This window comes from Octopus bimaculoides, chromosome 18, assembly GCF_046866305.1.
Source record: "Octopus bimaculoides isolate indiv1 chromosome 18, ASM4686630v1, whole genome shotgun sequence".
Taxonomy (NCBI): Eukaryota; Metazoa; Mollusca; class Cephalopoda; order Octopoda; family Octopodidae; genus Octopus; species Octopus bimaculoides.
The window spans coordinates 24,797,786-24,825,639 of NC_142945.1; positions in this window are offsets into that span (position 1 = coordinate 24,797,786).

Consider the following 27,854-nt stretch of genomic DNA (forward strand, 5'->3'; position numbering starts at 1 on the left):
AAAAAATATCACCTACAGAACCATTAATTTAAAGACAAAGACACTGGAAAAATTTACTCAAGAAAAGGTTGAGAGGTGCTTAAAGCCGCTATGGTCTCATAAAACTTACATAACGAGAGGAATGAAGTTCGCAACAATAGAGGTAAGACTCGACAGCGAGCAGCGAGCCAAGGACCTCTCCACAAAGTCATTACAACATGAGAACCTGCTCATGATCCCTACGTACCTTGGTCGTAGGGTTACGAAAATAAAGATTTCGAATGTGCCTCCTGAAATTGAGGAAGAATGGCTCGTATCTGCCATATGTCTCGGCATAGAGGAGGAAATAAACATTTTAGAAGCATCTGCCGTGTACAATGAAAACTGGATCGGCCAGGAATTTCAACTCCTGTCCTGGTACAAGTTGATCCAGCAAACTACGAGAAAATTCCACATAGAATCCAATTAACTGAGGATTCAAGTTTTCATGTTTCCGTCGAAGGGAGGAGGCCAGTTTGCTACGTTTGTAGTAGCAAAACTCACCTTCAAAACACATGCCCAGTAGCCCAGGAGCAAAGGCAACAACAACGTCAACAATACCAAGAAAAACAACAACAACAACAACAACCACAAGAAAACCAAAAGTACAAGAAAAAACAGCATTACTGCCTACACCGCCATATGCACAACTGGTCAAGCAGCTGTACAACGAAATGGAGAATCGTCAGCAGCCAGCAAGCCAGCTGAACCAAACAACAACACCACCAGTACCACCAAGAACAGAATCAGCACCATCACCCCCACCACCACCATCACCACCACCACCACCACCACCATCAACAACAACCCCACAACAAGAAGGGAACACGAAAAAGACTCCCACCCCACCCCAAAGACCCAAACACCACATCCCAACTGTCACGAAACAGCACCAACACCACCACCAACAAAATCAACCCACACAAAAATAGACCCCAACACCCTTCCCCTCCCACCCTCCGATTCCTCCGACATGTCGTCAGATGAAGATGACACAGAGGATTGGCAAGTGGCCACGGGGGAAAGAAGAAACAGGGGAAAAAAAGAACGGAAAAACAAACAAACAAAGCGGGGAGGTTTACCAGCCCCGAAACCAACACATCCACAGAAAACAAAAACACCAACACAAACGCACCAACACAGAACCCCACAACAATGTTGACAGCTATAAACACAAACAATCCAGACCTAATGAAATTCATTAGGTCAAACACTAACATAACAGAAAATGACACGAAAACAAGCAATCACCCACGCACAACACCACCACAACACATCAAAATCATACACGTAACACGTAGCACATACAATACACTGAAATCTCTCTGCCCGGATGCAGTAGAGAGATTCCAGAAATATTCATAAAAAAAAGCTGTACAAAGACCTTCTGAGAGAAGACTGTGAGGCGAAGAACCAAGAACTTTCGGACAGTAAGTAACTCTCTCTCTCTCTCCTTTCGTGTGTAAAACACAAATTTTGATAGAATCATGCTCAAAATAGGCAGTATAAATGTACGTGGCTTGGGGTCGCCTTGGAAACAAGGGTATCTGTTAAACGACATCAAGTCACAAAATCAGCATGTCATAGCCATCAGTGAGACCAGACTCCACAGCCCGCGGGCCCTCCAGCACTTTGTTCGGCGGACATTTCAACATTTATTTTTCTCCGTGTCTGCCGCGAATGGGTGGAGGAGGCACCGCGGTGCTTCTTCGGAAGAGTTTGGACCTCAAAGTAAAAGCAATTTTCCTAGGCTGGTCGTCTTGGATGTCGACGGCAGCAATGGGTGTACTTTTCGATTGATAGTAGTTTATGCACCGTCTTTAACAGACCGGCCAGATTTCTATCGACGTCTAGACGTTTTCTTGGGAACGTCTCGACCTTTACTTCTAGTGGGGGATTGGAACGCTACCCTGGACACGCATCTAGATTACGCAGGCAGCGATAGCAATAGAAAGGGATGCAAAAGCCTCAAAGCCCTGCTCAGACGTTTCCAACTGTCTGACAGGTACCGACTGGACCACCCGAATGTGCCAATGTGGACATGGAGTAACCGCATCGGGTCGTGCAGATCGTACTTAGATAGGGTATTCTGTAGGACAGTGGATAAGGATAGAGTAGGTTGTCCACAATTCCACATAGTCAGCTACACAGACCACAAATTGGTCACTTGTACGCTTGACTTAGATAAGACACATAGACAGGGTCCCGATTACTGGAAGCTGAACGCGTCGTTCACGGCACGCCAGGCTTACAGGGACCGGATTAGCACTTTAGTTAAGAGAGCATTAACGGGTGCCATCATCAACAACAGATGGTGGTATGCCCTCAAAAAAGCAATCAAGTCAGAATCGGTTAGGTACAGTAAGGCCCTAGCGTTAGACCGAAATAGAATAGAGGGAGACCTAGTTAAGAAATTAGAAGAGGCACTTAGTACTGCCATCGCGTCCAACGTGGTGGCAGCGAGGTTGGCCCTCGACCAACATTTCAACGCCAAACACGAAGGATGCGTTGTCAGAGCTAGGATGCGTGCTCTGGGGGACGAGGGAGTTGGAGCGGCCCGAGAAGCCCGAGTAGCGGAGGCGCAACGAGGCAACAGAGCCACCATTAGGTCTCTGACAGATGAAGAAGGGCGCGAATTACTCGAGCCTGAAAGGATGTGCGAGGCCTTTCAACAGCACTTTGCCCGACTGTTCGGGACAACTGGTGGGTCAGAACGCAGAGTAGACTTTAGTGCCTACCTGCATGGCCTGCCACGACTCTCAGCAACAGAGCCGGAGTGTTGTGAAAGACCCATCACAGCCACGGACGTACGGGATGCGATGGCAGGCTGTAAGGGAGACAAGTCACCAGGCTTGGATGGTCTGCCCTACGAACTTTATTGTCATATACCAGATTTGTTTAGAGGCGTCTTGGCAGCTGTCTACTGCAACTGGCAGCAAGACGGGAGCATCCCCGTCTTTCTAAAGTGAGGAGCAGTGGCACTACTAAAGAAAGACCCAAACAAGGGGAACATCATAGATAATTTTCGGCCCATCACTCTGCTCAACGCAGATTTGAAAATTTTGGCCAAAGTGTTAGCCGAGAGGTTGGCGCTTGTCATCGAGAAACTAGTCGACAGGGCGCAGACGTGCGCCGTGCCGGGTAGGAGTATCCATGACAACCTCCATCTGATCCGCTACATCATGGACAGGGTAGTTAAGGAACATGGCATGGGTGGGGCGCTGATCAATTTGGATCAATCAAAAGCTTTCGATAGGGTAGACCATCACTACTTGGAAGCCGTCCTCATAGCGGCTGGTTTCGGTCCCGTCTTCCGCAGTTGGATCGCTGCCTTATACAGCGGCATCCGCTCGGTAGTTCGCGTAAGCGGTCATCTATCCAGACCTTTCGGCATCATACGTTCGGTTCGTCAATGATGCCCCCTCTCGGCCCTTCTGTATGTATTGACTCTTGAGCCTCTACTGTGGAAGCTGGCGACGCTGAGGGGCATCCCACGAGAGCTGGGATGTGGGACGAGCGTGTCTGCATACGCGGACAACGTCACCGTCATTGTGTCGAGCCAAAAGCACATCGAGCTGGTCGGCGACAGACTAAAAGAATACGAAGCGGTAACGGGAGCAAAAATTAACCGGGATAAGTCAGTCGGCTTGCGGCTCGGGCCGGTTAAATTGCTCGGAGTCTGGTTCGGTTCGGATCTCGAAATGGAGAAGAACTGGGGCGAAATAACGACTAGGGTGGTCACTCTCAACCGGCAATGGGCCGAGAGGAAGCTATCCCTAAAAGGTCGGGCGGAGGTGGCGAACGCGTACATTGCATCCGTCATCGAATACTGTCTGACTGTCGTGCCTTGTCCCGACCCTACCATCACCAAACTGGAACGCATACCCTTCCACTTCTTGTGGAAGGGAAGCGTTCCGATGGTTAGGCGATCCATTTGCTGTCAACAGCCGCTAAATGGAGGGCTGGGTATGCCGTGGTTGATGATGCGCAGACATGCGCTGAGACTGCGACATCTCCGGCGCTTCCTAGACGACGGTGAACAGGTGTGGTCGCCGTTTGTGTGGCGCGCTTTCCCGCAGCTCGTCTCCTTAGCCGAACTGCAGTGGTGGATTAAACAGAGACCTAGGCTCGGCGAATGGCACCACGAGTGTCGCGTTGCTCTCAAGCAACTCTGCCGTGCGGGACCAATCTTGTGTAACTTTGATTCCACAAAAGCGTTCTATAGAGGATTAGTATAGGGGAGGTGCGACGACGATCTCGGGCAGAATCTGGGCGTCGACGAGGAACACCTGACCCGCCTGTTCAGGACAACTTTCGGGCCGGGACCTATGGACAACCACCAGAGATCCCTGGCTTGGCAGTGCTATCGAGAAGCATTACCCGTTCGGGATAAGCTTTACAGGCACGGTTCGAGACACACCGGACCGACCTGCCCGAGATGCGGTCAGAGCGACGAAACCATTCTGCACGCACTCGTGCAGTGTCCAAAGATTTCCGACCTGTAGGCTTATGCCGAACGGCTGCTGTCACGTGTGGGACGAGTCCGCTTGTCAGCCGAGTCTATTGTGCAAATTGCTCCACTACCGTCCCTCAACAGGGAAGGCAAGGCAGTGTTCATCATACTCGTGGCCATGGTGAAAGAATGTGTGTGGTGGACCCGAGCGAAAGGATTAGAGACGAAAACTTACCTCTCTGGCCAATCGCTCATCAACTTTTTCAAGTATCACTTGAAAAGGAAGGTGAGAATAGAGAGACAGTTTTTGTCTCGTGAAAGTTTCATTAAAAGGTGAGTGAATGTAGCAAAGATGGTGCGTGCGAGTGACGATACCTCTTTGAGCATGATCCTATAAATCGAGAAAAAATTTTTTTTAAAAAAAAGAGAGAGAGAGCACTTAGCTCTCATGTGTCTATTCCCTGCTGAGGTTACCATGGTCTCTTCCGTAGGCTTTTCTCTCCATGGATAAACCTAATGTTATCCCATTTTACACAACTGACATTTTCTGTGATATAAGATACCCCATTTTTTTTTTTTTTTTACCCCTACCGATCCCTTTTGATCGGATTTTTCTTTTTTTTTATCTTAAAAAAAGCTCTACAGTTGTATTTGTCCCCTCTGTGTGCAGCCCTGTGTGGCTAATAAAAGAAAGTTATATCTCTATCTATCTATCCATCTATCTATCTATGTGTCTATCTATCAATCTATCAATCTATCTATCTACAAACACACACACATACATCTACACACACATATACATATATACATTCAGACTTACGTATCCACACATATATATTTAGAATACCACTGAGCTCTTAATATTTTCCTACTTGCCTTTTTTATTTCCATATCAAACATCTGTTCTTTTCAAATGATGCATCCCTGACATTTATTTTTTACCAACCTTTCTAGGTCTTCTTCACCACATCACCTGCACATGGAATGATATTGGCTTCTATTCGTCCCATTTTCGAGTTAGTAACTTTTGTTAGGTAGACTATACTGTCAGAAATTTTTATGTAGATTTTTAAGCCAGAATTTCAAAGTCGGTATATTAGCGCTACACGTCAGGGGATTCATTCTCTTGTTTTTTTTTCTCTTCGCGGTTAGAGTTACACGTCATTGGAGAGCTATTTAACTTCATTGTGACGTATTTATGTTCTCTCCGTGTTGGCTGTAAAGTCTGTATAAAGATATCCACTGTAGAAATGAGACAGTACAGATGTCGACACCGTTTCATATGTAGATGAGCCCGAGGCAACATGGTAACTTTGATAAAAATGAATTTACGAACTTTCTTTCTCTAAACTAATTATAATGGTCTGATACGCCGATGCGGAAAAGAAAATAATGAGAAAGATTAAAATAAAATATAGACGTATTTTCAATATATGTAATTTTAAACGGGAAGGCGTTTTCAATACGTAAAACAGACAGATAGACACACACACACACACATATCCACCACATCTATCTATCTATCTATCTATCTATCTATCTATCTATCTATCTATCTATCTATCTAAGACAGTTAATCAACTTGCAGTGTTCATTAGCGTTGTTATATGCAGTTATCGCTTCTTTACTGATTTCATTTGGTCGAATCATATGTAGAAAACACTTCAAATGCAGATTTTTACGTTTGAATACTATCATCATTAATGTAATATAATCATTTTCCCTGGTTGCAAAGTCAATGTTGTTGCAACTGTCTCTTCCTCTGCAGTGTATTATGATTCTTAGTTTCGAGGTTCGGAATGAACTCGGTCTGTTATCGCAAAGATGATTTGCAGGCGATTGAGGAAGATTATGGCAATGACTATATTTATGAAACAAACGCACAATCATTTCACAATGGTCTTCCCAGATGTTGCGATTTCTTTTCATGATGTTAATTTTGATGATTTTGGTCGGATCAGCACATAATTTCCGACAACAAAATATAACAACTTGAGTCAAGAAAGAAGCGGTGAGACGATTTAAGAAATATACAGATGAGCAAAATATCAACGGAATAAATTAATATATGGATGGAGAAACATGCTTTAGAATAGGCACGGATACTAAAACATACATGGGAAATGAATTTCATGCCAATACATACATACATACGTACATACATACATACATACATATATACATTCAATCATCTATATATCTATTTATGTATACGTAAATATATATGTATATATCTACACACATACACATATAAGTGCGTATGTGTGCGTGTGAGTGTGTGTTTGTATGGTTTGTGTGTGTGTGTGTGTGCGTGTGCGTCTGTGTGTGTGTGTGTGCGTCTGTGTGTGTGTGTGTGTGTGTGTGTGTGTGTGTGTGTGTGTGTGTGTGTGTGTGTACACATATTTTAATACTTATACTTAAGTTGCCAACTGTAAACTTCCGTCATGGAACGGAAGTATTCTTCAGGATCTCTTTCGGCAAAGTAAAATTAACTTGAATCTGAATACTTAGACACTACAAATCAAACACCACCTTCACAAGCGATCGAACAGCTGATTGTAAATGTGTTTTGCTTGCTTGCTAATGTTTTCTGTGTCTTTGTATATATATATTCATATATATAGGCGCACCTACACATACGAATACAGGCCCTGAAATATGTAACACATTGCCTAAGTACCGATCTTGAAAGATTAGGCTTCTTAAAACCAGAAAGGAGAAAGCTAATCCGAAGACTCCAGATCCAATCCATCACTGGAACTCTAAATACTTGCAGAACTTTCCAGAAGTCTATCATTTAAATATATATGAGCATGTACAGATATGAAACTATTTCCATGAGAATACATACATAAAACAAAACATACACATCTGCATACATACCTACATACATACATACCTACCTACTTACATACATACACACATACATACATACATACATACACACATACATACATACACACATACATACATACATGTTGGCACTGCCTCGCTTATGACGTCGAGGGTTCCAGTTGATCCGATCAACGGAATAGCCTGCTCATGAAATTAACGTGCAAGTGGCTGAGCACTCCATAGACATGTGTACCCTTAACGTAGTTCTCGGGGATATTCAGCATGACACAGTGTGACAAGGCTGGCCCTTTGAATTACAGGCACAGCAGAAGCAGGAAGTAAGAGTGAGAGAAAGTTGTGGTGGAAGAGTACAGCAGGGTTCGCCACCATCCCCTGCCGGAGCCTCGTGTAGCTTTAAGTGTTTTCGCTCAATAAACACTCACAACGCCCGGTCTGGGAATCGAAACCGCGATCCTATGACCGCGAGTCCGCTGCCCCAACCACTGGGCCATTGCGCCTCCACTTACATACATACATACACACATACATACATACATGCATGCAAATAAAGATACACTATTGCTGATGTTGAAATTCCAATGAGGGAGCCTTTGATCTAGGATATCTGTCTATTGGCAAGAAATCTTGAAATAAATCTGAACAATGATATACATACATAATAAGTTATTAATAAAACTATGAATCAACCAAAATACTTTACAAGATTTTTGTTAACGTACATACACCAGGCTAGCAAAATGTTTTCAGAGTAGTATTGAAATGTAGGTAATCGTTGGGAAAGATTTGAATCTGAAGTCAACCAGTAGCGGATTTTGTAAATCTATGGTTGCATTCCCGAGTTAATCTGGTCTTTTTTGCCACAGTGATATACAAGAAAAGGCACAAATAATGGGCTTTACATATGTCTTTATTTGTGTAACTTTGACTTCATATATGTATGTATGCATTTATGTATATATGTATATGTATGTATGTATCTATATATATGTGTGTGTGTGTATATATATATATATATATATATATATATATATATATATATATATATATATATCGTCGTGGCACTCCGTCGGTACGAGGACGAGGGTTCCAGTTGACCCGATCAACAGAACAGCCTAGTCGTGAAATTAACGTGCAAGTGGCTGAGCACTCCACACGAACGTGTACCCTTAACGTAGTTCTTGGGGAGATTCAGCGTGGCACGGTGACAAGACTGGCCCTTTGAAATACAGGTACAACAGAAACAGGAAAAAAGAGTGAGAGAAAGTTGCAGTGAGATAGTACAGCAGGGGGCCGTGCTTCGTGGAGATTTAGGTGCTTCCGCTCAATAAACTTTCACAACGCCCAGTCTGGGAATAGAATAGCGATCCTGCGACCGCGTGTCCGTTGCCCTAACTACCTCACCATTGCGCCTCCACACACACACACATCGACATGCTAGATACACACACACACACACACACACACACACACACACACACACACACACACATCCACATGCTAGATACACACACACACATACGTATATATATATACATGTATATATATATATATATATATATATATATATATATATATATATATATATATATATATATATATATATATGCATCATTTATTCAGACGTTTCTTTTTTCTCCTATCCATTTCTTTCTCTCTCCATCTGTTTTCTCTCCCGATTTCTTTGGTAGTTGAGCGTAGGCTCGAAATGATAAAGACTTCTTCCATCTACCATGAGCGTCAAACAAATACACTCTCTTTTGCTGGTCACCTGTCTTCGTTTTCTGTGTATATTTTGTTTATGGTTGAATCAAACACACACGCACATACTCACACACACACACACACATTTACATAATTTGTATATATCAATATGTGTGCATACAAATAGGTATATGTGTACGTGATAGAGCTATGTGTTAGTGTGTCTACATATATATAAATATACATACATACATACATATATATATATATATATATATATATATATATATATATATATGTGTGTGTGTGTGTGTGTGTGTGTGTCTGTGTGTGTGTATTTATGCATACATATATATATATATATATATATACACACACACACACGCATATATATACATAAATACATACATATATATACATATATATATATATCTATCCAAATACCATATGCTAATATTTCACACTAAACTGTACTAGTACACACACATTCACTTATTTACCAAACGATCTATTCAAATGAGTCTTAGGGGAATAAATTAAGGTTATAATCGAATATTAGTTTTAAGAAACCTAAATACGATATTGATGGTTATTTTCCTGCACCTTTCATTATATATTACTACTACTACTACTACTACTACTACTACTACTACTACTACTACTACTACTACTACTACTACTGCTGCTGCTGCTACTAATATTATTATTGTTATCATTATTACTATTATCAAGTACGTTGAATTGCCGTAAAATTCGTTAGATTATTTTCTCGCAACCAATTGGTTTTCTTCATTCATATAATGAAAATCACCAAATGACTACCTTGTTAATCTCCCATGATCAAGTCTTTAATTATATATTTATTGACGAAACCATAGTATTTGTATTGATAAAGCAGTCGTGTCCATACACTTCTTTTAAAAATGAATGCCAACGTGGGAATTGAATTTATGCCAATAATTCTGCTGAACAATATAAAGTATTTCAAAACAAATATTTAGTGACATATTTTTCAGTAAAAAAAAGTAAAGAAAAATATTCCCATTTCTTTTTGATTTATGTTTTTTTCTTGGGCCTTTATTGATTAGTATGTCAGCTGAAGAAAATGACGTACAAATTCCACTGACAATGGAATAATGTTCGTTTTAAACGAACATTATTGCATTGTGTTCGGTTTTAAATAGTCATAAACTGTTCTAAAGAAAACCTTTCGATATCCGTAAAGGAGGTTGAATAGGCGCAATTTAAAATAACGTTATACTGATTCTTGTATGTTCGTGCGTGCGTATAATATCTATATACACATACATACATGCATGCATAAATACACACATACACACACACACACATATATATATATATACATATATACATCTATCTATCTATCTATCTATCTATCTATCTATCTATCTATCTATCTATCTATTTATATATATATATATATATATATATATATATATATATATATATATATATATATATATATATATATATACTTTATTTAAAAGCAACAGAAATATAACAAAAGACTGTTACTCTGAGTTTCACGTTCCCGTTCATCGGACAGTTTTGTTAGAAATGGGAAAGGAATAACAATGCAATCAAAAGTAATATAAAATTTAAAACACATGGATCCGATGAACGGGAACGTGAAACTCAGAGTAACAGTCGTTTGTTATATTTCTGCTGCTTTTAAATAAAGCATATTACTCTACCTCTGGTATTTGAGTACTCATTTTTCCACCTTGTTGCACATTTTATGTGCTTACTCCGGTATATATATATATATATATATATATATATATATATATATATATATATATATATATATATATATATATATATATATATATATATGTATATGTATATATATATGCTTGCATACACACATACAAACGTTCACATTCACTCACAAACAGACACGTACATATACACTCGTTAATTCGTGAGTTCAACAAAACTTCTAAACATTAAACATTCATGAATATTTCGGGCCTGCAATGACAATGAAAGATACTATTGTAGGCATGACACCAAAAGCAAGTCTTGGCATTACGCATAAAATGTATGTTATCTCTATGTGTTTACATACTTACGTAAAGATGTATATACTTATGCGTTATATACATACATATGTTCATATATAAAAGTGTATATTATTTATACACAAAGATGCGACCCTTTTCAGGACGCCTCTCTAGCGTGTAAGGCGTCCTGTAAACGGTTGCCTCTTTGTGCATAAATACTATACACTTTTATATATGTAAATATGTATTTAGTCTATTGACTTTTATTACGCATGCTAACCACCGGTATGAAGATTTTCTAAATTTTCTACCCTTATAATTTTTACATACGTTTATATATTGTTTAGTAGTACTGTATTTTTTAGTAATACTGTACTTATCTCTTTGTGTTAACGAAACTAATTACTAATTTTACTGTTATTCTGCAGAGAAGTTAAAAATGGAATCATGATGCTTGTATATTTATTCTAAGCTTGGAAAATATAGCATTTGACAACCAACATTTGTTGCTGAAAGATTAACTTTGAGTAATGACCATCGTCTATCGATTCCTGTCATACATGACGCGAGATGCCGTGTAGTCAACAAATGCCTCCGTCTTAGCATTTCAGTCACGATGTTTATCTACTGGACAGTTCCATACAAGAACTAAAGGGAACCGTATGATTATGATTAGATTTAACAGTCACTGTCGTGACAATGATGAATGTTCTTCAGGTTTCCTTTTCAATGGCTGTAAATTTGGAAACTAACACAAAATATACCAAACATCAATATCATTCTATAACAATCAAATATTATACTCTTCTTCTTAATGTTTCCTATATTTGCTGTACATACATAATTCAAATTTCATTCAAATATTGAAGCTGTTGCAGCTTTTCCATGACCAGATTTTATTGACATTAATCACTATATTCATTAAGTGACATTTTTTCGAGACTATCTTCGTTAGCATTTTTTCATTTTCTGCGCTCTTCCGTCTATAAACGAAATCAACATGTACTGTATGGACATATACTTTGTTAACCTTTTCAGAATAGCGATTTATTAACTTTTCATTCTGAATTGTTAAACACTCTATGTATACTAGTGATTGAAATGGTTTTGAGGAACTAGAGATGCTACGCAAAACACTAATGGCTGAGAATAGGAAGGTTGAAAAGGTCACTGTAGGTCAACTCAGTCCATAGTCTGAAGACTATGGTAATGGCATATAGTTGCATACTCCCACATTAAGTTTCGTTTTATAATTATGAATTATTATAAATATTTTCACTTGGATTGGTTTTGTATCGTTGATTTTATATTTGACATTGCTTACGTATATTCCTCCAACATACATATAATTGAATATATGAGGTTATTCTTGTGTATGCGTTTGAGAAAGTGAAAAAGTGTGCGTGTATGTGTGCGTATGTGTATCATATTCATCTGTATATTTACATATCGCCGATTGCTTAAAACGTCAGGGATGATGGACACCAATGAATAGATGATAAACATAAACGCTATTCTTTTGATTGTATTTGCGGGCAACTTTTCAGTTTATCGATTCTGGAAAGCACAATCTCAAAGTACTCAAGTTAAATGTAGCAAGAGATTTGATCGTCACACGACGATTCCATAATCATAGGGAATCCTTGTCTCCTACTCTTTCTCTCTCTCTCTCTCTCTCTCTCTCTCTCTCCCCCTCTTTTTAAACGTGTTTGTGTGCGCGTGTACATACATGTTTATGGATTTGTGTTACAATATTCCAGACGTGAAATCGTATGTTGAAACAGATATTGATATATTTCGGGATAGTCATTTCTCTTTTTTTTTTTTGTCCAAATAAAGACATACACACACACACACACACACACACACACACATACTTATATGAATGTTTAGGTGTGGGTTGCGTGCTTGCGCGCTTTGGGTGTTGTACATGTGCTTTATTTTGGCTCCTTGAGTGTGGAAGTGTATATAGCTACAGGCAATAGAACTGCTCTATGTATGCAAAACCGAAATATTTCTTGTGCCATAAGGTTTACTTCTGCTTCTACTTTTCCAAATATGGCAACCATTATTTGAACCTACTTCTCTAAAAGCATTTTACCATCGCTAAAAGAGGAATTGTACAAGGCCGGAGAATTAAGCTATTGTAACCGTGTGCTTTTGCCTACTGCAGTAAAATATATATTTTTGCGGAAAATATTAGCGATTTCATAGTATTGAAATTAAAAACTAAAGAATCTGTCTCATACTTTCAAAGTTACATCGCAAGATAATAGAAACTGTGTCTTGTATATTAAGTTTAAATTTGGGTTTTCAATGCAGTTAGCATACACGCATATAATGTACATACATTCACGTCACATATAGTCTATACTCTTTTAACGCTTAAGTGTCTTGAGCACTTTGCGTATTGTAGTAGGAAACAAACCAACAATATATATACACAATATATGTGTGCGTGCGTGTATGTATGTGTACACACACATACATATATATATATATATATATATATATATATATATAGAGAGAGAGAGAGAGAGAGATAGATAGATAGAGAGAGAGAGAGCGAGAGAGACAGAGAGTGACAGAGAAAGAGAGAGAGAGGGAGAGAGAGAGAGGGAGATATGTACGTATATATACGCACGCAGTTATAAATATCATTAAAACAACCTATAATAGAAACACCGTGGACTGTTGATATGACAATAGTTACAATCTAATTTTCTAGTTACATCAGAAACAATGAAAGAGAGAAATCTGTTCTATGAGAGAAAGATATTTCTGTAGTAGGCAGCAGAATTAATGATTCGAAACAAGATCTCAATTTAAATGGTCTACTGGTTAATTTATTTCAAAAGAAGCCTAATGTCGCTAAACAATTTTCGAATGTATTTGAAAATATCTTTAAAAAAATATTAAGAGATATAATTGCAATGAAAGTTACTATGTGTGAGTTAGTTTAGTCAAGTACTGTCGAAAAAAAAAAAAAAAATTTAAATAATCGGTAAGCTTCCTTGAATAGATATAATAAGTTTAATTGTGGTCTTTATAGCTCTGTTTATATATATTAATTAAAAAAAAAACTATCTACTGATTTAAACCAGTAGATAGAATCGTCTGAATCCCTTATGTATCACCATACTAGCTAATTTTAATTAGCCTAACTGCTCCCTCTTTGGCGTGACATGAGGAGTGTTAAATCTCTAGATTAGTTTCTTTTGGACATTTGTTATTGTAAAGAAATATAAACACTAGAGGCCTTCGAAGGTATCCAATTCGATGCATACAGCTAACCATCTTTCGTGAGCGTACATGTTATTTTCACTAATTGCATTAAGTTACTATGTGGTCGTATAGAGACATAACCCATATCCCAGCTTCTTGAAACTTAACCTTTCGATATATCCAGGATGTGACAACTCCATAAAGTTGCACCAACACCAGCACCCGGGTGATATTCATTTATAGTTGACTAAACTGTAGCAAGATGATATAAAGTGCATAACTCAAAGATGCAATGCTCCTCGAAGTCTAGAAATTTAACCAGTGACTTTATGATCAAGTTCCTAACGTACTAAACACTGACTCAATGTCTTTATTTCTTGCGTGTATTCTAAACTATACGGCTTGAGACATGATTAAGACAAAAAATATACTGACAGTAAAGTAAGCTATTATACTACGAATGGCCTTAGGTGAAATTAGTACGCTGCTTAAAAAGATGCACACGTGATGTTTAACCCCAGTACTTTTCAGGCAATATTATCCTGTATTTTATTTTCCAGGAATAGTATATCTACGCTTAATTTCGCAATTATGTCCTTGTTTTTTTTAAGAAACTACACATTGTAATTTGAGAAAGCTTGCACTTCTAGTTCTAGCAGGGCCTGTGGCTATGTATTCCTTATAGCGCTGTTATATCTGTCTCAGTTCTAAGCATATTTTTTGTATCAAATCCAGAACGATTAAATTTGAGATAATTTTCAAATAAAAGCTGAGCCCTTAGACAATAGAACATGTACAACCGAACCTGTGTCTTTTTATGAGCGGCAACAAATTCAAATCTAAATTTTTAAAAAGCGATATTAAGAAAGTTGTTCTCAGGGTTCATTTTTCAGTTTCATTAACTTGTTATATCCCAGTATGTATTACATATTAATTGTAATGCAAATATTCACTGGATAAAAAAAAAAAAAAAAAGATTTTGTAAGTTGTTTTAGTTTTTTCAACTGGTTTAATAAAATTTTGCACCGCTGAATCCGAAAATGACATCCGCTTCTCTCGATGAGGTCAGGTTTCTATGCTAAGTTGATTTTTTGAAAATCCGATCTTCTCAATAAATCGATTACATTTTTCTGACTTTATCAGTTGATTTTGTTAATGTGTGTGTGTGTGTGTGTGTGTGTGTGTGTGTGTGTGTGTGTGTGTGTGTGTGTGTCTGTCTGTGTCTGTGTATGTATGTGTGTGTGTGTGTATGTGTGTGTGTGTGTTTGCGTGATACTTTGGATATTATTCATTAAATTGATTACATTTTTCTGACATTATCGGTTGATTTTTGTAAATATTTCTCATCCGAAATAGGTTTTTACGATAAAAAATTGTTTTCTGACACAATATATTAATTAAATGTTACGAACTTCGATTACCGTAAATTGTATAGTAGACACTGATAAAGATACGTACATGAAAATTAAATGTTATGTCATCATTGTTGAAAATTCAGGGCTTGAACTTGCGTTTATTACAACTCTTAGGAAGCTGAGCGGCAGGAATGTCTCTCTTCGGAGTCCAACAGTAATCTGCCATCATGACTGCATCCAAGCATACTTGATACCTGGTCTCCATTTCTTTCATGTTCTGAATTTCTTCCCCTGCTCGTTGCTTATTGATCCCAGATTCTCAGGCAACCGATCCATATGTGACTAACGCATTTTAATGCTCATGTTGCATCCGAGATTTCTTAAGCAGTCAACATACTGGTAGCAAGTTCTGCGTAGTTCCTCGCCTTATTGTTGCCAAGAAAGTTCTTCACGACTAGAGCAAAAGCTTCCATGCTTCCAGTTCCACTTCGTTCATTGAGTTTTCAAACGCAAGCTTTCTGATGAGCTGGCAGATTAGACGACCGTCGTAGATGCCAGTTTTTTAACTTCTCAATAATCAATCCTGGAAAAGTCTGGCACAAGTAAGTGAAATAGCCACCATCCTTATCCAGAGCTTTGGTGAACTGCTTGATCATGCCGAGCTTGATATGCAGTGGGGAGAAGAGTATTCTGTCTCTGTCCACCAGAGGGTGGTTTATGAGGTTCTTATCTCTACAAGGCACCATTTCCTCCCTCAAAGACCTTCTTGTAATGCTGAGCAGTGTCCCTACTATCCCACATGCTAAGAAAGTATGAGTACTTGGTGAACCCAGACTGTCGTCCCAACAAAATATTCACTATCTTCAGGTCAACACATATAAACCACCGATGCTGACTATAACGAATTTTCTCCAGCACATACTTTACTGCTTCATATTTCTCTGTCACTGTAGTCGAGTGAGCGAGGGGTACAGAGGCAAACTGGTTGCCGTTGTGCAGCAGAACACATTTCAGTGATCGCTTGCCGCTGTCAATGAATAGTCTCCAATCTTTGGGTTCGTACTGTTGCCGTCCAAGCTTGTGCAGAAGATGGGCAATTTCTGTACAGTACACCAAGTCCTCTTCAGAGAAAAAGAGGAGGTACTTTTGATGCCTGTTGCGGTAGAGGAAGATGAGAGCACTGTCAGAGAGGAGGTGTTTTCCCTTTAATCCGGATACTAACACTCCGGCAGAGGACGTTGACAATCCTATATCGTGAACTAGATCATTTAACTCCTTTTTGTAAAAAAAGGATGTGCAGCATCATCGTCAAGAACTTCTTCTTCCTCATCTTCTTGAACACTGGAGGATTCTACGTCACTAGCGTCAGGAAATTCTCCGAAGACAGGTACTGGAATGTTATCACAGTGAGCTACAGGACGACGTGCTGATTGAAGATCAGGATACCTGAGGCTGCTCCTAAGTAGGTTAACGATGCACATAAAACAATTTGCTCAGTACAGCTTTTAGGTGAAGATCAAGCAAAATTGTAGTTAAAATATCATGTTTTACATTGTAATGCTACTATCAGTCCGAATATGCTCGAGGCACGTTCGAACCGGTGAACAAGCTACTCACTGCGTTTTGTCGCGGAAAATATATCTCGGTTGTTGACAAATGGTGTGTATGCACCTATATCAGTTCGCAGCACCACCCACTCAGACCGTGAGATTTTAGCATTTTGGAGTAGTTATCTCCTCTTCGGTAACGGATACCAGGCAGGTTGTTCACCAGTTCGAACGTGCCTCCAACATATTCGGGCTGATAACATTATAATTTTACTTATCACTGCTTAGTGCTTCCCCCAATGTTTTACAGTTACTTAATTTTTGTGATTAAATTTTTGTCAATGCAGTTAAATACTAACTAGTTGAATAATTTCTAATTCGTTTATTATGGGGCTGGAATCTATTTGTTGACGTCTAATTTATTCCTATTGAGTAAGACATTCTTAGGAAACTGCTATAAATCATTGATAGTTTGCTCGAAACAGACTTACTAAGTTTGTAGCTGAAGTAAACACACTCTAATGTCACGTCTTTACATACGCTTTTGTTCTTTCGAATGAAATGTTGCCTTTGTTCATCATACATTATATTTTTACTTTCGGTTATTTATGACGTGAAGTAATAAGTTGTCTCTTGATCCCACGTTGCCCGACAGAACTCAGGCCGCAGGATCAGCTCCTGTCATGCAGTGTGACATAAATTAAGTCAGAGAACTAATCAATAAGAACATTTTATCATAACTGGAATTTTTCTATAAACAAAGTTTGCAAAAATCTTTTCTTGTCTTAGTGAATGCCATTCTTGCAAAGTATAAAAGAAAAATAATAAGTATTATCGGGACAAAAAAATCAAATGAAGTTGTCAGAACATTTCAATAATTCAGTATCCATGATACTTTCTGTAATCCACATCAAAGAAAAGAGTGTATATTGTGACTGCTAGTCTTTAGTATGTCACTCAGCATTATATTCAATTATATATTTATATTAAATCGTTCTGTCTCTGGAACATAAAAGACTACAGAACTGTCGTTCTAATTACGGTTTCTAACAAACAGACGTCTATTCTTATGTCCCGGTACTATCCCTCACAAATCACCATATATTTTCAATAATAGCTAATATCATAAATATTCACAGATATTATGTTCCTATATAGGGCCTGATACAGAAGAACATTGTTCTAAACTTTAACACTTAGAAAGTGAGGCTGTCTGATCGCACAAATAATATGACAATGGTTCTTCGTCTGATTTCGTAACTTGTAATCTTACACGACATTGGTTGTGAGGCCCATTTGAGTCTTATATTGTACATTTACATTTTAGCCACATGAAATAGGGATATCACTATAGGACTGTAAATAAAAGCATCGAGCTACGAGAGAGCGTCTACGCGGCTATGTATGCTATTAGAAATAGTAGTCACATTCCTATAAAAAAGTATGCAATTATATTAAATATATAAGGGTATACTGGGAAATCTATTGCTGATATACAAATATATGAGTTGATTAATGTTGAATTGCCTTTAATAATTAGTCTACTCGATAATGGTTAACTTGCGGTGAACAAAGACAGCTCCAGTAACCACGTTGTAAACTTCTATAGTGCTACATTATTTCCTAATGATCCTTTCTATAATAGATACAAGGTCTGAAAATTTCGGAGAGGAAACCAGTCGATTACATCGACCGCAGTGTTTCACTGCTACTTAATTTATTGACCCCCAAAAGGATGAGAGTGACTTCGACAGAATTTGAACTCAGAAAGTAGCGACGGGCGAAATACTTGCAGAAAGCAATTCCTGTAACAATAGGACACATTTAATGTTTGAATTTTTCAGTATATGTAACAAAATGTTTTATTCATTAAAATGTTAGGATTCATGTCCATGCTGTGAGGTTTGAAATAACATCATTAACCAATTACCAAAAATTACTATTTAGCATTCTTGAACCTAAAAAGCAGGATTTGAATTTAAGATTGCGGCATGTGTTAATGCAAATAAAAACATATATGCCATTTATCATTAGTAATGTAATTCACGGCTCCAAACAAATTTATTATTCTGTTAGATTAGTGTGCAATTGATATTCTGTTTGTAGGGATTTAAAATATTCTTTAGATAATTGGTATTGAGGTTTTATTTGTGCTAACATAAAAGATATACAATTGATATGAATGACGCTAACAGAACGCGTATTATCAGTATAATAAAAAAAAGTCTACACATTTGCAGAGCCACTAAATTTACTGCAACTAAACTTGAAACCATCGATTTTCTTTAGGATGCATACCTCTATCATTCAGGCAGTTAAAGCAAACTCTCCAATTTGAGCTCAATATTAACAAATATAAGTTACCGATTGCAAACTACAAACAGATACATTTTTGAGACACAGTAAACTTGAAATGTAGAATGCATTACCAAATAAAATGCCTATCGTCCAGAGTTCACTATAATATATGTCTGTCGTTTCAGAAGTAAGCAAGCTATTTCATGTAAAATGAAAAGCATTGTTTCGAGAGTATTAGGTCATTGTAATATGCTGAATGACGTAATCCGAATTGAGACGGTGCACTATCAGGATTGACTCTCAGACATTTCCTTATGCTTACCGAACAATAGAGTCACACTTAGCTAAAATATTTAAAGTACATTACGAATTTTGGTTTCAGAAAAGGAAAAATAAATTTTCTCAACAGGCAAAATGTACATGCAGAATATATATTAGGTAATATTTAATGTCCTCTGATAATCTATGTAAATCTTCAGATTCATTTTATCACATGAACTATGAAATTAAAATGAATTATTTTTTACACTTTTATAAGATAAACACGTCTTCAACTAAACGATATTTACCAATGATTAAAAGAAAAAGATTCTCTCTAGTGGATAAAACAATAAGCAGCACTACATGGAATAAAAACAGAAGCATAACTGCATGGATTTACATAGCTTTTCCTTTCTATTTCCACATTCAATATTAGGCACAGTTTAGTAAACGAGTAAAAGAAGAACAAAGTATGTATTTTATCTATGACAGGTACTTAAAATATGTTTGGATAACAAAGGAATCGAATTTTCGAATAATGCAAATTACGTTTACCTCACTTGAAATATTTGAATTTTCAGTATAATTCATTACACGCTAGTTCTATTTTCTCTTACATTAAATGTAATATAATGCATAATTTATCTTCTTTTAGAATCAAAAGATTCAGTATCAAATTTATTGCCAGATCGAAAATATTTTCTTCTCCTCATCTGAACGACAATCGATGAGGAGGTCAAAGAAACACATCACTGATAACAAGTTACGAGGAAGTAGTGCAATAAGAATTACATTTAGGAATAAAGGAGTTTCTTTTGAAGAAAAAAAAACAAAGAACATTTGTTGCATAGATTGTTTCCTTGACGTGTAAGATATTCAGATATTCAAACTTCCTTTCGTTTAACACGAAACTGTTACAGAAGATTTCTGTATTTTTCAGCATTACAAGTAGCAGACCTAAGAGTAAAATTTCTTCTTTCTGATATTGTAACAAAGAAATGAAATGCATTTCAGTTGTTCAAGTGTAGAAAGGAATGCAATATCATTTATACTATGTTCTCATTTCAGGATAAAGCCAAGAAGTATTACACATCTTGCAATGTTCAATTGCATCGAGTTCCATATTTATAAATATAATCCTTTATATAGGAATCCATATGAAATCAATGAATCAAGGCTACTAGAAACAAACAAAGATTTCCTTAAGTGTAAGATAAACTGGGTTGTACATGTTCAGTATCTTGAGGAACACTGCTGATATAAAAATAGTCGATGTTAGTATCAAAAGATATCTGGAACATTTTGGTGCATTTCGAGGAAATATGACTACTAAAATTGGTATGTGGCTACTTATAGCATTTGCAACAATGGTACTGTCAATTATATTGACTCCGCTTCTGGACTATTATTTATTATATATATGTCTGTCGTTTCAGAAGCAAGCAAGCTATTTCATGTACATAATTAAAGGCAAAGATTACCTCTGCACATATTGAACCGAGCTTGTTAAAAGAGTACCAAATTACCATATGTTATTTCCCACAATGTTCTAATGATTCTGTTGAAAATATGGTAACTAAATCATTATAGAATGCAAAAATGCAAGACTCCACATGTAATAACTGCTACCGATTATATATGAAAGGTTTTTACGACGCAAACGTCTCGGAAATTCTACTGAATCGGCGGTTTGGATATAGTCCAACAAAATTATACGATAAGATTGGATTGATTTACTAAAGCATCAATCCGATACAAAGATACGAAAATCAAAAACTCAACAAATCACACAAAAAAAAAAGAATTCATATTAATAAAATGTTGACTTTTGTAAATTATTATTGGTTGTCTATTTATTGTATCCACATATATGCAAATAAGATTTGGGATGCGAATGTTTGGTATCCGATACTTGAATGCATAATTTATTCAATAAAATCCTAAGAATCCATTTGTCTGCAATTATAGAAAATTTCAGTTCATTTAATTATATAGTTTATTTTTATTTTTAAATGAATAGCTACAACCTGTTACGCGGTGTTCATTTCCTGAAGTTTTAGTCATATATGAATAATTTCAATTATGCTTTCCATTACCAATATATGTTTCCTTGAGGCCATTTTATTCAAGCCGAAACTTACAACCCCGATTGTAAGTGAGAGAAATATTTATTACCATAATACTTTTAGAGCTGAATTACATGGCGAAAGACAAATATTTTTTTTTTTAAATCTGATATGCCATTAACTCTTAAACACGATGTCATGTCATATTTTGAGAAAATTCGTTTTGATTAAACGTAGGCACACACGTAGAAAAATAAAGCAGATTAAAAACATGTCATTCTATAAGGATGTGCCATTTGCCATTACTTTTCAGCGAACAAATTCTGCGTGTTTTTATCAATTACACATCTTAGTTGAGAGTCGAGGCTATTATTAATGTTATCACTCTGAACATCAGTTGATGAAAACGAAGCAATGAAAATTTATAATCCGTATCGATCTCGCGGTTAGTTACAAAACTATTCTAAGACATTGCTTTTAAGACAACTTTACGAATGTTTAACAAGAATTTATACTATCAAATGTATATGATAATATAAGCGAACGTGGTTAATTTCCTCTTAACAAATGCCATCAAAATAAATTTTCGTATGACTAAGCGACAGTGCATATACATATATTTAATAATCAGAAATAAGCATACAGACACAAGATCTGTCATGTAATCGCAAACTGAGACCAAAATTATGAACGTTTTGAGTAATATTATGTACGCCACATATATGTATTGGTATCTGATTGTTTGTACAATGAATCATGGAAACAATAAACGAGGGAAATATACTGAGGTGAAACTTATCAGCCTCAGAATTCTGTGTTGTATTACTTGTTATTACCAACAATGTTTTATTTTTCACATCAACGCTCATATCACAGTCAAAAGATCAAAGGTATTCAAGCCATGTTAATTCCGTCTGTTTAAGAAAATGTATGAGAAAAATATCCAGTTTATCCCTTACAAATGAAAGCGTCAGTATTGAAATAAGGACCTAAGTGTCATTTCTGTATATTAGATCGATCACACCAGCAATCTGTGTCTGACTCATTCCGTTATAAATTGAAGTGGTTTTTATTTGTAAATTTGTCTTCATTTTTTTTGTTGATTTGCAAAAGTGCATTGATGTAGCAAACTTCATTTTCAGTCAACATATAGGCACAGGTGTGGCTGTGTGGCAAGAATATATATATATATATATATATATATATATATATATATATATATATATATATATATATATATATATATAGAGAGAGAGAGAGAGAGAGAGAGAGCAATAAGAAAATGGAGGGGATCAATAGGTGGTATTTATCAACTTTTAGATATTATACTATGTCAATTTATTTATTTACTAAAAGGACAATTATAACAATATACATACATGTATGACATATTATGCTTTACATATATAATATATGAAATATAAAATATCAGTAATTATTAAAATATATCAGATATAGCAATATATATATATATATATATATATATATATATATATATATATCTTATGATATTTACTTTACTTTATATTATACTCATTTATTGTGCTTTTAATTATTAATTTTTCTATATGTGATAGTGGATTTTCATCGATGAGTTCTTGAAAATTGGTTATTTTCCCTAAAACTATATATTTTATATATATATATATATATATATATATATATATATATATATATATATATATATATATATATATATATATATATATATATATATATATATATATATATATATATATTTATGTGTGTATCTTTGTGTTTGAGTTTGTCTCTCACCATCGCTTGACAACTGATGTTGGTGTGTTTACTTTCCCGTAACATAGTGGTTCGGCAAAAATGACCGATAAAATAAGTACTAGCTTTACAAAGAATAAGTCCTGGGGTCAATATCCTCGACTGAAAAGAAACCTTTTAAGGCGGTGCTCCAGCATGGCCACAGTCAAATGACGGAATCAATTAAAAGAATACAGTAGGAGTTCTCTACTTGTATTCTGTCGCGCTAGTAAAAGAATACATTTAATTCATTGACAGGGACAAAGGTATACCAAATAGTGGTCTCCCGTAGAGAGATATACATATATTCCAAAGCCAAAATATCAGGACAGCAGAAATAATATCTTTCTTAGTATCTTTCTTAGATAAAATTATACAGAATTATTGTTGAGTTACAGAAACGCATACACACACATCCACACAGCCACACACAGAAAATACACTCACACAGGGACGACCTCCACACATGCACACACATCTGTAATGTTAACATTAATGAAGAGAAAGTAAAGGTATTCAATACAGTAGTAAAATATAAATGATTTTAAAATACATGCCTTCATATCCTCTTGTTCGCTTCACTGGATTTCATACAGCATATAGAGCATATAATCAAGAAATATAAAAAAAATTATGAATTATACATCTACAAAATTTGATTATTACAGAATCATTTTTATTAAATTGCAGTCTAACACGTGATTGTGCTGGATAAGTGTCTTACTTCCCTTTGATGTAGCATTTAAGTGCATTTAGTTGATTCATTTGCAGTATATATTTATCCAAGATAGACATTACTATGCTGCTTTACTCAAGGTTTTAAAGTGCTGTGCTTTAAAGGATTAGGGCACTAAATATGATATTAAATGGGCAATTATTAACAGCACTTCATCGTATGATATTGGGAACTCGAAGTGTAATCTATGCTTGGGAGTAATATTTTATATCTTTACCTCTAATTACAGGTTTTAAATAACGGAATTGGATTTGCTCTAAAATTTGCACATTTATTTAGAAAAGTACTTAAATACTTTTCAAAGAAGGACATTTAACTGAATATCTCGTAGATAGAAGTGCACCGAACCAAATCAAATAATCGCAAATTTTATCCAGTTAGAATTTAACAATCTCTTAATGAACATGAAAATAATAATTCTTTTGTGAATTAGTACAAATATGATTAAAATTTCGACTCACTTAACTGCTCTCAATCAACACTACACTGCTAATATCTAGAAAAGTGTAAAACTCGATTGCTATAGTCAGGTCTAAGTACCCACTTTAAAATGATATTCATTTCCTCTTTATTTCTCCTTTCCTTCAATTCCTTTTAAATGTGTGCATAAAACGTATATGGAATCATTTTATCTTCATTATTTTTGGTTAATACGTCGGCGAGCTGGCAAAAGCGTTAGCACGCTTGGCGAAATGCTTAGCGTATTTAGTCTGTCTTTACCTTCTGAGTTCAAATTCCGCCACGCTCGACTTTGCCTTTCATTCTTTCGGGGTCGATAAATTGAGTACCAGTTGCATACTGAGGTCGATCTAACCTACTGGTCGTCTCCCCCAAAATTGCGGGCTTTGTGCCTAGAGTAGAAAAGATTGTGTGTGGTGAATGAAGTGAATGCATTCTGAATTAAGGTTCTATTCTTCTACTAAGTATATAAAATAATCTCCTCCTGCAATTTTTCAAAAGGTCATCCTAAGTTTAAATGATAAAACTATATTTCAAAGCAATCTGCTATCTGGTAAAATGTTCTATGAACCACTAACGTTGGCAAACATTAAGATAGACTATCCTCAGATCGCTTCTTCTACTTGCATGGGTAAAATCTTGAACAAAGATGCATAGGAATGCATACATTGGATGAATATATACCTCAACTTAATGAATTAAATGCACATAAATAATACAAGGGATATTAGGATACTTATCCAGCAGAAACACGTGTCGGATTGGAATTTAAATGAGAACAATAGTGTATGTGTTCGTGTGTGTTAGTTGTGCACTTAACAAGATAAAAGTTTTGTGACTATCCCCCTATTGGAAAGAGAGACAGAATGTCCAGGTAGAGCTAACACCGCAAACCACGAAAGAGTCAATGCATCACAGATTGTTGTATATGAGGCGGGGGTGTTGCCGAAGGATTCCAGTGGAAGAACGTGTGAAAGCATGCGGGCGCGACAAAGAGTCCCTTCAGGACCAAATTTAACAAGTCGAACTTTAATGTCACAAACCTAGCGAAGCACTAATGGTGATTAAAAAGCAATCCCACCGATTGCACCATCAGGAGTATAGCAATGGATCAAGGCAAAAACCTTCTTCAATGACAGTTGGTGGTACAAGCTCTACATGGACAACAAAATCTTCCTCACTCTGGCATCTACCTAAACTGTATAAGAGAGATTTTCGGATACTTTTCTTATGGAGGCTGTTATGTCTTTGATTACTGGCGGACTACCCTATGAAATGTTATTGTTGTTACTGCTAAAAGCCATTTCCAAATGAGTTAAGACAGCTACCACTGATGAGCTCTTGCTTCTTCTGCCGCTACTGCTGTCATTGCTACTAATACTATTACTTATCAACAATATCGTAAACGAAATAGATACACTATATGATTTCTGTACGACAAACATGTCTCAATCCAGACCTAATATCATTAAAATTTAAGTTGATTAATTTCAATATATTTCTCTTATATTTCAGTATGTCTAAATCGCCTTTTTAAGCGATTAAAACCGGCAATATATTTTGTTATGAATGTAAATATTTACTTTAACATTGATAACATTCTGAAAGCATTTTTTTCTCGTATTTTTAATATAATTTTACTCGTCTTATCCCTTTTCAATCCATATATATGTGTATGTGTATATATATATATATATATATATATATATATATATATATATATATATATATATATATATATATATATAGTGTAGTATATTGCCACTTAAGTGTGGCTGACCCCTAGGGGTGGATGTTACTGTTGCTTTTAGCCCCAGAGGGATAACTTCCCTTGGCAAACAGGACACAGTCGTGTGTCGATAAGCCAGCTGGAGGAGATGTCCTCCTGGGGCTAAAAGCAACAGTAACATCCACCCCTAGGGGTCAGCCACACTTAAGTGGCAATATACTACACTTTATCGTGCAGTTACTGTTAATACTACATTTAGAGAATTAACATATATATATATATGTATATATATATATATATATATATATATATATATATATATATATATATATATATATATATATATATACATTATAGTATATTGGTACAACAACGCAACAGTGTTTACTGGAAATAGCAGGTGATGATTTTACGATGCTATAGTAAAGCTTGGTGTAATATATATTGGCAAAATGTGTGCGGGCAGCGAACATGAAAAATTCATCTTAACTCTTGGAAGAACGTTAGATAAATAGACAACCCAGAATCGGATAATCTAGTTCCTAGGTTTCGGACTCTTCAAATACGTTTGTTGTCGTAAATCTGATTAGTCTTCTGCAGCTAGGTTTACTTGGACAATATTTCAAATGTTGCTACATCAGTGCTAGTGTACTAGCTTGAACGCCTAGCCGTTAACAGAATCGAGAACACTGAAAATGTTTTCAATGAAAAAATTAAATATTGCAATATATATATATATATACGTGCATGTGTGTATATACATATATATATACATATATAAATACACACACACACATATATATATATATATATATATATATATATATATATATATATTTATATATATATATATATATATATATATATATATATATAAATATATATATATGTATGTATACACACACACACATACACACACGTATATATATATAAGTGTATGTATGTATGTATGCCATTGTTCAGATTCATTTCAAGATTTCTTGACAATAGGGAAAAATCCGGTTTCTAACCTAGATCCAAAGCTTCTTGATTGGAATTTCTTCATCAACAACAGGGTATTTTTGTTTGTCTGTCTGTCAGTTTGTCTGTCTGTCTGTCTGTCTGTCTGTCTGTATGCATGTATGTATGTATGTATGTATGTATGTACAGATTTGTATAGTTTGCTTTATGAATGTATTCTCAAACATATACTTGCATATCTAGACATGCAATTATAAGTATGAGAATATCTAGACATGCTCATATATATTAATATGATAAACTTCTGGAAAGTTTTACAGATCTTTACAGTTCCAGTGATGGATTGTATCTGTAGTATTCGAATCAGCTTTCTCCTTTCTGGTTTTGAGA